This window comes from Apteryx mantelli, chromosome 13 (assembly GCF_036417845.1).
Source record: "Apteryx mantelli isolate bAptMan1 chromosome 13, bAptMan1.hap1, whole genome shotgun sequence".
NCBI lineage: Eukaryota > Metazoa > Chordata > Aves > Apterygiformes > Apterygidae > Apteryx > Apteryx mantelli.
In genome coordinates, this window is record NC_089990.1 from 5,430,938 (window position 1) to 5,442,677 (window position 11,740).

The following is an 11,740-nucleotide window of genomic DNA, read 5'->3' on the forward strand; positions in this document are numbered from 1 at the left end:
CTGATGGAGGGGGTGAGGTGCCAAAAGCTGATGGCAAGAGCATGTTACACCAAGTTAAACCAGATCTGCCTCTGGAGCACATCTGAGCACCTTCCAGAAACAACAGGGCAGAGCACTGGGAAAATCCAGGAGAAGCACTGGAGCTGCAGGAGAGGCTCAAATGCTGCAGGAGAGCGGGCATCCAAACAAGGAGGGCGCCACGTGGAAAAAGTGCTGGGATGCTCAGGGCCACAGACAGGAAGAGCGACACGCTGCCAGGCCTTTACCTGTCCACCAAAACACGCCGCACCAGATGGGGGAGCAACTGAAGAGTCTTCAATCTACCCCAGCTATAATTGCCCAGGAGGTGATTGCAACCAAGGCTCCAGGAACACCATGTCTGTGTCCAGACTGGACATGATGAGTTCCCAGCAGCTCTGCCTGGGCCTGGAGGAAGAGAGGGAGAAGGAGTGGAGGGGACACAGGGCAGGGGTCCCCAGACCAAGCCACAAGGAAACCCCATGAGCTGCAAGCAGACGGCTCCAGCCGGACAGCATCGCGACCCGCATCTCTCCACGGTGCGATCCCTAGCTGCTATTTTCCTGCTATTTAGGCTGTTTCTGCAAACTGCTTTATTTCCAAACGTGCTCACATGGCCCAGGCCCAGCAGTTCATCCCTTTGGCTTGTACAGGCTCTTTCAGGAGCCTGGTGTGTTCTTCTTATCTGTGAGTTGATGTTTAACCAAGTCAAGCGTATTTTGTTATAATGATCTTTCTGCATTGGCAGTGTTGCCCTTGAGCCTTCTTTCTTCCCCCCCGCTGAATTTTTCAGTCTGTCAGCATCTTCCTTGATGGGCCCTGCCATGAACACCTTCTTTCCAAGGTGACAATGATGTGCTTTGCGTTCGTGCCGTTCGGCTTGCACAGACCCCCACATTGTCTCTGGTTCACAGTGGTGTGGACAGAAAGTGAAAAGATTTCCTAGTAAAAACTATGTGCCTGAAGCATCCTGTTCCCTGTATGAACCATAAGTTGTCATTGAAACCACAGAATGGTATAATTTTGCTTTCCCTTGAGTTCAAAGAGTAGAGAGTAGATGCAGATAAATGCAGAGGGTGAATGAAAAGAGGAGTGGTGCTGTGTTGCACTGCACAGGAGAAGCCAGAACACAAAACTACAGCACATCAAATTTTCTTTCTTTAAATCGCAAAAAAACAGTTCTGCAAGACACACAGCTTGGCTGTGCTCGTTTCCTCCTCAAGGTTACAAAATCTGCTCCTGGGCCCCCATGCAACAGTCGCAGCTGCAAAGACAGAGCCTTGCTCTGGTGGGCTGCTGTCACGGTGGGAGAGCTTTTAGGGAGTTTGCTATATCCTTCCAAAGGAAAGGTGAGCCCGTCTTTTCACAGCTTCTTTGTGCATTTTTCCTGCATGCAATAAATACCATCTTGGTACATAAAATCAGTGTGAAATAAGGTTAGTCACAGGACTTCCTGGCAAAGCAGCTCATAAACAAGCTTTCCTCACTTCCCTCTTAAGAAAGTTCAGCTCTCCTCTGCTGCGCTGACTTCTTTGTTTCTCTCTTCTCCCACTTATCCCCTGACTCCCATTAGTATCTGAGTCAGTCTAGCAAACATTTCACCCTGTGGCAGCCTCTCCAAACATAGCAGGAAGCTCAGGCGCTGGAGTGCACTCTTGACACATCTCCTGGGGTTCCCTTCGCCCTCTCCAGAAGGTTATTTTGCTGTTGTTCCTTATTCACACATTGAGAAAGAGGGAACCAATGGGCCACGTATTCTGCAGCTCATTAGCAGTGAATGGTGATGGGGTCTGCTGTGCTTCCTCTTTTCTTCTTCCCTTTCTCACCCATATTCTCCGTGCACTTTAACCTTTCTGGCAGCAGTTTCTTGGACTCAGTTTGCTGTTCGGTGTTTGCTTGTAGAAGAAGGTACTTAGATAAGTCTCACCATTATTTATATGATACTTCAAAACAGCCTGCTTCCTTAGATACAAAGATGGCCAGACACCAGCGCACACGAAGGATGCGTCAACCGCGGTGTATTTTGTAGATGCAGCCTTCTAGCACACAGGTCACACTGTCATTCTCCTGACATTTACAGTCTCACCAGTAGCCTTTCTGGCCTTGATCCACATATTTATGTCTGACTCCCTTGTCAGCGTGAAGGATATATGTAGGCAGCAGTTGGACCAGCTAGAGGGGAGTTTCCCAAAGCAGGCAGGAGAGAGAAGTGTGCTCATGAGTCCTCTGCTCCTTGGTGCGCTCCTTTGCAGAAAAATGACTCCTTACGCACAGGACTCTGCTGAAAGTTTCCCTTCCCTGCCACAGTGTCTCTCACTGAATCCACTGAGATTATCCAGCTTATCATGTTGGCGTCTTGGCCTCATCCATCCACCCAGAGAGACCCTGGCCCTTGCATGGAGTTAGGCTTTCCATACAAGGCTCAGCCCATACAAATCCTATCGCAGAGACCTAGAAGAGTCAATGCTGTCCTCACCTCATTTGCCCCCAGCTGGTCACCACCTTGCCAGCAGCTGGCTTGGCTTAGAGCACTGCTTGAGGATTCATTTCCTGGAAGCAAGACTTGTAAAGGTCGGAAAGCTTCCAGGTCACCCTACTTACCTACTCAGATAAAGATGAAATTCCAGCAGGATTTTCTGGTAGACCTTTTTATTTCTGATGTTTCTGTTGTCTTTTTACTCTATTTTGTTGTAAAATTAGCAGAACTCTAGACTGTGCTCACCCTCTCGGCTTCTCAATGCACTCCCTTTCCCTTTTACTGTCCTTGCTGGAATCTTGAGGATCTCCTGATTTTCTCTACTCTGATGTCACCATCTGTGATGCCTAGCAGCACACCCAAAGCCCTGTGCTTGCTGTTCTCCTTGAGTGACAGCCCAACTGGGACACAGATGTTGAGCCTCATTTCCCGCAATCCAGTGGCTTTGGACATTTTTCCAAGGGATTTGTTCCATTCCCTCCTCTTGCTCAAGTTCCCTATTAACAACCAACTAAACTTAATATGTCTTTTATGCAAACAGCAATTTCCTTTTGAAGCTCTCAGTGAAGGCTGTGTTTGTCACTTAGTGCTCTAGGAGGAATTTGGGTAGATTGGACCAGAGACAAAAGTCTCTCTGTTCCCTCTCCCAGGAAGGTATAGCATTTCTGCTTTTAAAGGGCAGTTCTACTCTGAGAAGGAGCTCGGTGACACTGGCATTATCAGGCTGTCTCTTCACATTGATTCCCTGCTCAAATGCATCCAATTCACCAGTTAAAAGAACCACAACCAACTTTTTTAAGTTCCAGCTGGAGGCTCAGGTGGGTCTCCAGGAGCCAGGCTGTGGTCCTCCCCTGCAAGGGCATTGTCATTAATAGGAAAGGTTACACAAGGCAAATACAGCATTTGGGTTCACCGGCTGTGATGTTAATACGGTCCTGCCTTTGTGGGCCAGGCACGGAGCTGACAGTTAGAGCTTGTGGCACTGTTCAGCCATGGAATGGCAGGACTCGGCTTGCTGTCACTTCATGGCGCTGCCTGTGCGGGGATCCAGGAACGCACAGCTCAAAACAGAGAATAGACGGTCTTGCATTTAATGTCCAGGTTTGGACTTGCAGCAGCTGGAGGCAGAGGGGATGGGTCTCTGCCCGCTCTGCCCATGCCCTGGGCGATTGCATGTCCATGGTAGCTGTGTGCCGATAAACCCACATCTCTCCTTGCACGGGCTGCAGGGGCAAGTGCTTTTCCACAACTTCATCCCATCACTTTCCTTCTCCTGCTGCACTGAGGCAACTGGGAGGAAACCATCTGCGGGGCAGTGTGCTCAGCACACACTCCGGCCACGTGGAAGAAATCTTGGTGCCACAATCTCCGATCTGCCAGCATCGCTGCAGGGGCGGTGGATTTCTAAGCCGCGCTCCTCCAAGGGAACCATGAAGTTATTTCTAGATTTGCCCAAAGTTTTCACTTCCGAGAGTCCCCGTCTGTGCTCCCCACCGTGCCGTGACCACTCCGGCAGCCTGTTTTCAGCAGGTACCCGTAGCTGTGATGTGCCAGGAGCCCTTGGAGGGCTGCCTGTGCATTTTGTGAGCCCTGTTGCTACGATACCGAACGCAGAGCAGATGTTTACTTCAACAGAGATGGCTTTGATTCCTTTTCAACTTTTCTCTCGAGCTGCCATCGTGTGTGAATACTTCTTCCCAGGAGCCAAGCGCCATCAGGACCCAACCGGCAGGCGTTGTCACCGCAGCCAGCACAGAGGGAAATGGGGTTGGGAGGCGTGTGGCAGAGCGGCACAAAGCAAACCGATGGCACCAAAAGATTTTTTGTCCCCTCTGGAGGGATGGTTGAGGCTCTGGGGAGACTGGCCAAAAATGGGTGTGCATGTGCGTGTAGGTGGGCATGCACTCTCATGTGTGTGTGTGCACGTGCACGTCATTGTTTTTGTGCTGGAAGACTGGCAAGGCCAAGGAAAAGCAGTCTCTTGCTCCTTTCCTAGCACTTCATTTTTCTCCTTGTCTCCCTTCAGTTGCCTTCTCTGCCATCAAGTTGTCACTGCCTTGCTGCAGATTGAACCAGTATGGCTGGGACCTGAGCTGAAGAGACCGTCCTCTGTCTGAGAGCAAGAGAAGCCAGACACCAAAAAAGACTGAGGGTGTGGGAGAAAAGGTAGGGAGAGCCTTTTCTTTGGGACAGTAGGTCCAGGAATAGACTGAGAAGAGGTACCACATCCTCCTGAATTGATTTTTTTTTTCTCTTCTTCTTTCCCCTTTCCTTTCCTGATTATTTTTCCTGTCAGCATCATTTTAAAATTTCTCTCTCCTTGTTTCCTCTTTGTTTTGTTTCTCTCCTTTTAACCTGTCTTGTGTCTCTTTCTCTCCACCCTTTCCTTGGTGTTGATGGGAACCGGTGCTTGGAGCAGCCTGTCCCCACAAGCACTATGCCCAGAGCCCTGTCTTGCCTGGTGCCCCTTTGGAGCCGGGGCTTTTTTAGTATAGGAATTCTATGAGAACCAGTTTCCTGTTGCTATTCCCTTATATAGAAATGTTTTTAATACTATAAATACTGTATGTATTTTATTAAAAAAAAAAAAAAAGCAGTTGGACTGGCTATGTAAGACGCTGTGCAGATGGAGCTGGCTCTTTGTTTGCCCACTGGCAGGGCCTCCCGCTCACTTCCTTCACCCCTTTTGCTGTTGTGGCCAAACTATTTTTGGTATTCCAAGAGTGCAGGCTTTGCTGAAATTTTGGTTTCCTGATGGGGGGAAATTAGAGCAGAGTTGAGTTATTTAACAACATAAAATAAATTTACAAGCAGGGAGGAGAATCTATAAGAACATTCATTTGAAAAGATCCATGTTCTGTGATGTTGAACTACCGAATTGGACATCATTAACTAAAAAAAAAAAAGGTAAATATTAGGTTTATTTTATAGATGGAAGTATAAGTAGAGCATATTTGTAAAGAAGAGGTCAGAAACATTAACCCTGTCTCACTTTTGTCACAGACTTGGAAGCATAGGACTATCCTGCAGAAGACTGGCTTCTTTAAGTCAAATATTGTATGGAAATAAAAAGTTCACCAGGAGAAGGATCTTTCTGAGATGCAGGTGGGAAGCTTACCCTTGAACCTTTGAACGGGCCACTCAATTTGTTATAATCCTTAGTCATGTAGTGACTCACCATTCACCACGCCGGTACAATACACATTCACTATTAGCTTAGTGCCTGCACAAAGACAACTTACTGTTTTTTTCCTATTATGGAAATTAAAGCTTGCTACAAAGAAAAATCTCCTCGGAAAGAAATGAAACTATGCTACAGAGTCATCTATGACCAGAGGTACTACGTCTGTTTGTTCTCTTTGCAAGCAGCTTTGCCTACGACTGCAGGAGAGTTCCCCGTGTTTCAGCTGAGTACCGTCTGGCCAAACGTTAGCCTTCCGAGTTGCATCCTCAACATGGGAACAGCTAGATCATGCCAGAATGAAGGTCCCTCTACTGTGGTCACTAGTCTCTGACCAGAGCCAGCGGCAGGGACTTAGGGAAAAGTGTGAAAATTGAGTGAGCATGGGCAATGCTTGCAATTGCCTACAGGGATTTGCAGCTCACATACTTCCTGAACCAGAGGTGCTGGTTTTATAAATAGTATTTCCCAATGAGTTTTCTTCCATTAAATTGTCCAGTCACTTTTGGCCGGCAGCAAGCAGCTCCCCAGCTTAACTATAGCTTGTGTGAAGAAGAACCTACTTTTGTTTGTTTTGAATTTGCCACCTGCTTGTTTGATTTAATGAACGTTAGTCCTTGCATTGAAGGCAACGGTGAACAAGCATCCCTTGTTCACCTTTTTCATTCTAGGCACCTGTCCCTGCCCAATTATTTCCCTTAAAAGTACAGGACGTGCAATTAAAAAATAGTTTAGTTATTTCTAAGAAGGAGATTGCAGGAAGATATATCATTTTGCCCCAGTAAGAAAAATAATAAATATGCCCCTCTGCTTTTGAGGTAGGAGCTGGAATGTGGTAGAGCCATCACCCTTGTGTCAGGGATGTGCCCATTGTTGTCTCCTGGAGAAACTGCTCAATTTGGCCATATTATGTGCAAAATCTCCATCTGTGAACACTTGGTTGACACTGGCAGACTTTGGCAGCTGATTCATTTGTGGCGACTGAGCTCCATGCACATGGTGTCCCACAGAATCGCTGAGCCAGCTCCTCCAGGGGAACACAATGCTGGGGAAGGCTTTCGCCAGCCATTTCTCCTGATGGTGTTGGGCTGCTGTCGCTATGCTGGGACCAAGAAACCCTCTGTTTTATGTCCTCACACTCACCTATCCTGCACACAGTCAGCAGGAGGCTGGAAATAACCACGGCAGAAGTCAGCGGAAATAGGGGAGGGAAGATGCTGCGGGAGCCAGAGGATGAGGGGAGGCAAGGAGGATGGATGCAGGACGTGGAAAGGAAAGTGCTGGACAGAAATGAGTGTACTGTGGTAATGTTTCTAGTCTCGCTGCATGGTTTTATAATTTTAAATGATTAATTGGTTATAGAAGTATCGAAGTTGAAGAGACCTACACCTGCCTTCCCTGTTAGCTAGTATCAGCAGTTTCCAGCAGCAGTGCTGGAAATTCTGCAGCCATTGAATAACTTGCCTCTAAGAAAAAGTGATTCTTAATGCCCATGAATCAGAAACTGATTTATGTCAGAGACCAGAGAAATTATATCCTTCCTAAAATATTTTCATTCTTCCTTTTTTCTGTCTGGTGTTCTAATTAATAAAATAAATATTCAGGCTCTTTTTGAGGTCTCAGTCAACTCTTAACTGCCACAATACCTCTGGCAGAGTGTTTCAAAAGTAAAAACATGAAAGGCATTTGATTTTAACAGTTTGGGATACTGTCTTCCACTTTTACATGATGACCCACTAGCTGGGCTGCTTGTATTCTGAAAATGGGTAGAGGAGGAGAATTGTGTTTTCTCGTTACTGAATATAGACCAGACTTTAGAGAATAAAGTTGTGTTGGCCATGGCCAAGGAGTCCCCTCTAAAGCAGCATGTGGGATCATTGCCACAAGCCCCATGGGCAGCACTGCACCGGCCGGCTGAGCTTGGCAAAGGCACTAGAGGCTTTTAAATGCCCAGGTCCTCCAGCAATACGTAGAAGCTGGCATCACATTTCCTAGATGGACATGTGAGTCTGATGGGATCAAACACCCACTCCCTCCCTCACCCCAGCAAATCACTACATGGAGCCCATGGAGTCCACAGCTACAAAATGCAGTAATTTTCTGCTTAACAGTGTAAGTAATTACATTTTATTCATTAATGTTTGGGAGTTGAGAGAAATTTCTACCACTTCTGGAGGTAGGTCTAAACCACCTAATGTGGTACAAGTACTGTCAAAGAGCCTAGTGTTTTTACTAGCTCCCTGCAATAAAAATAATCGTATTTTCACGCCAACAACACAAAAATGCTAGCTAAATGCACAAGACAGTAGAAGGTCTGATTTGGGTCACAACTCGATTATGAGTCCCTGCGAGCTGTCCCAAGTGAACTGCGGACATTGTTTTAAGTCTTGAAAAACAGCAGCAACAGGTATTTACAGGGAGGGGGCAGGGAAGGCCTTTCATGCAGCAATATCAGCCACTGACCATCCGACTTTCTCAATAAACAAATTAGAGCTAGCTAATTGCAGAGTGGCATGTAATATTACAACCCTTTTCTTAGATGTTATGGTGCCAGCCTACCTCACTTCACAGCCTAGCTTGATGATTCAGTCGTTACGTGACTGTCTGATTACTTTAAGATTCCCTGACAGATTTTCCTCCCTGGCTTCGCTCATCATATCATCCCGGGGCCTTCTGAGCCAGCATGGCATAAACAAGTGTTACCTTTTTGCAGAACATTTTGCTTATATTCTTGTCACTGCAGCGCTCTCAACCAATCTGCCATGGATGGGGACCAGATACATCTACTGGGAAAAATGTATTATTACATGCGTACCAACTGCCCTGCTCTTTCTCTATTAAATAAACATGTTACTGTCCCTTTCATGTTATATTAAGCTGGATGCAGGTGAAGAAGTCAGAAATGCATAAAAGGCTGAAGGTCTTGGTATATGGCCCCAAAATAGGAAGCATGGATTGGCAGTTAGTACACTCTCTGAATTAAAGCGAATAGGTACTTTCAAAAGGAAATATGCCTCAGATTAGGCTGAGATAACGAGTTAGCAGGATTCTGGGGTGGGGGGAAAGGTAAGTAACAGAAAAAGAACTGCAGAGCCTTAAAGTCAGAACAGAGGGAGCTACAACAGTAATGCATCAGCAGTGTGAAACAAAAATCATCACATTTCATTTGTAGGGATTTTTTCAGAAATCATGTTTTAAAGATCATTAAAAGGTAAGATGAGAAGCGATTTGGGTAAGCTTGAGCAGAATGAAACAAGCAGGAGTCAGGAATGCCATGAATGGATATTTACTGACTTATTTGCTGAACCATTGCACACAACAATTAAGAAGCTTGTCACTAACGTAAATGCTCCCTTTTCCCCACAGGTTTATTAGTTAATCAGAAACATTTTTGAATTTTAGTATATGGTATGAACTCCCAGAAAATACTTAGCTTAAATATGCCACCCATGAAACCGACTTCCTTATAGGCTCCTCGGTAACTTAGATGTATTTTGTAACTGTCACTCAGAAGCCTTTTAAAGCTATGTATTTTTAAAAGGTGCAGAGGAGAACTAAATATTTTAACAACATTAAAGGCCTAACGAATGGGCAAGTCAAAAAAAAAATTCCAGCATGAGCCACAAGCCTGTCCTTAACTAACATCACCGTGAGTTTTTTTTTTTTTTGGTTCAAGTCACAGTGAGTTAAGGATGGAAAGTCTGCCTAACTTTGAAATTCTTGGCTTTAGACTGCTTTAGCCCAACCTCACCTTACACAGAGGTGTTTTGTGCTCCTTGCCGCAGTGCAACACTTCTCCGTGTCGTAATGGAAGATCGCCTTCAGACACGTCCTTTATGATGGGAACCACCCTCTGAACAGGGGTCTGGGGTGCATAACAATCCAACCTCCTTCTAATATCGGCAGCTTACCTTACATTTTCTTGGCTTTGAGACCCATAAACCTGTGAATTTGAGGGAAGTCCTCAAGTGCTCACAAGGATGTTTGTAGCTGAGCATGAGTGTAATGGGCCAATGTGATTTCTGTAATCTTGCTCAATGCGGTGAGGGGAAGACCAGCGTCATAAAAGATGTCATTTTTAGCTTCACATGAGTAAATGGCAAAACTTTCATGTTTAGGAAGGTGAATCATACACATAAATAGGTGACTCATACACAAACGTACCCTAAAACACTGTTATTTTCTCCTCTCCAGACCCCGGCAGAATTTGAAGGACAGCTGACCCCACAGTGAAGAAGATGGTGAAGCTGAAGCACACGCTGGGCTGCTCCCATGGCAGCTGGAGCCAGGCAGTGGGAAACGCTATTGATAAGCCAAAAAAAAAGAAATACAGGCTGGAAGCTGAACCTGAACAGCGCGGTCAGACGTGCCCACACCACCCATACTACCCTTGCAGAGACCAGCTGCCAGGAGCGCCCGGGAGGCGAGAAGATGCCACCTCTTCTGTACCAGCCTCGAAAGGTCATGGCCAAAAAATATAAAATGTGCACTCTTGCTTGTATTGTTGTGTCAGCATCCCTCGGGGACAGTGTGCCCGGGGGACAGGGTGGTGTGACAGTGTGTCTCAGGGGTGAATGGTGTGACATGTCCACAGGGCCCACATGGTGTGACAATGTGCCTCTAGGGCATGGGACAGTGTGACATGTCCCCACACGGTATGACAGTGTGTCCCGGGGCATGGGATGGTGACATGTCTCCACAGTGTGACAGTGTGCCTCAGGGGCATGGAACAGTGTGACTTGTCCCCACATGGTGTGACAGTGTGCCCCAGGGGTGCGGGATGGTGTGACATGTCCCCACATGGTGTGACTATGTCCTAGGGATGCAGGACGGTGTGACATGTCCCCACATGGCGTGAAGGTGTGTCCCAGGGGCACAGGATGGTGTGACATGTCCCCACATGGTGTGAAGGTGTGTCCCAAGGGTGCGGGATGGTGTGACATGTCCCCACACGGTGTGACGGTGTGTCCCAGGGGTATGGGACAGTGTGACATGTCCCCACATGGTGTGAAGGTGTGTCCCAGGGGTGCGGGATGGTGTGACATGTCCCCACACGGTGTGACGGTGTGTCCCAGGGGTATGGGACAGTGTGACATGTCCCCACATGGTGTGAAGGTGTGTCCCAGGGGTGTGGGATGGTGTGACATGTCCCCACATGGTGTGACGGTGTGTCCCAGGGGTATGGGACAGTGTGACATGTCCCCACATGGTGTGAAGGTGTGTCCCAGGGGTGTGGGATGGTGTGACATGTCCCCACACGGTGTGACAGTGTGTCCCAGGGGTATGGGACAGTGTGACATGTCCCCACATGGTGTGAAGGTGTGTTCCAGGGGCGCAGGATGGTGTGACATGTCCCCACACGGTGTGACGGTGTGTCCCAGGGGCATGGGACGGTGTGACATGTCCCCACACGGTGAGGCAATGTGTCCCAGGGACGCGGGAAGGTCTGAAATGCCCCCACACGGTGCGACGGTGTCCCCGGGCGCGGGACGCTGTGACATGTCCGCGTCGCCGCGGGGCCCCGCGCTGAGGCGGCCGCTGCCGCCGCCCGTCGCTCCCTCCCCGCGCGGGCGGCCCGAGGCGGCCGGAGAGGCGGGGGCAGCTGGCGGCGGGGCCCGTGCGGCGGCGGCGGCTCCGCCCCGCGAGGCCGGAGCTGAAACGGAAGAAGCCGCCGCCGCACAGCAGCCGCCGCCTCCTGCCGGAGCCCGACATGGCGCTCTGAGCCCAGCCCGGCCGCGCCGAGAGCCGCCACCCCGCGCGCCGCTCCGGGGGGACCCGCTCCGCGCCGCGCCGGCCGCCGCCGCCCCCGCGCCGCGCCCGGGGAGGGGGGGCATGGGCAGGGCGAGCGGCGCCAGCCGGCAGGGCCGCTGCTAGGAGCCCGGCGGGCATGGGAGAGCGGCGCTAGCGACCCCCTTCCCCGCCCGCGTCGCGCAGCCCGGCGCCAGCCCCGCGAGGTGAGCGGAGCGGAGCCGGGGCGGGCGGCTCCCGGGCAGGGCGGGCCGCGCCGCGCGGGGAGGGAAGGAGGCAGCGCGGTCCGCGCTGAAGCCGCCTCCCCGCCGCTTTGT

General features: G+C 49.2%; 1 long non-coding RNA gene across 1 annotated transcript; it reads left to right on the plus strand.

The window, feature by feature from the left end:
- The first annotated feature begins 5,346 nt into the window (after positions 1-5,346).
- On the plus strand, positions 5,347-10,001 carry LOC136993313 (uncharacterized). The gene is made up of 3 exons (XR_010885601.1): positions 5,347-5,401; positions 5,498-5,599; positions 9,870-10,001. It is a non-coding gene; the product is annotated as an uncharacterized lncRNA (long non-coding RNA).
- Positions 10,002-11,740: the final 1,739 nt, after the last annotated feature.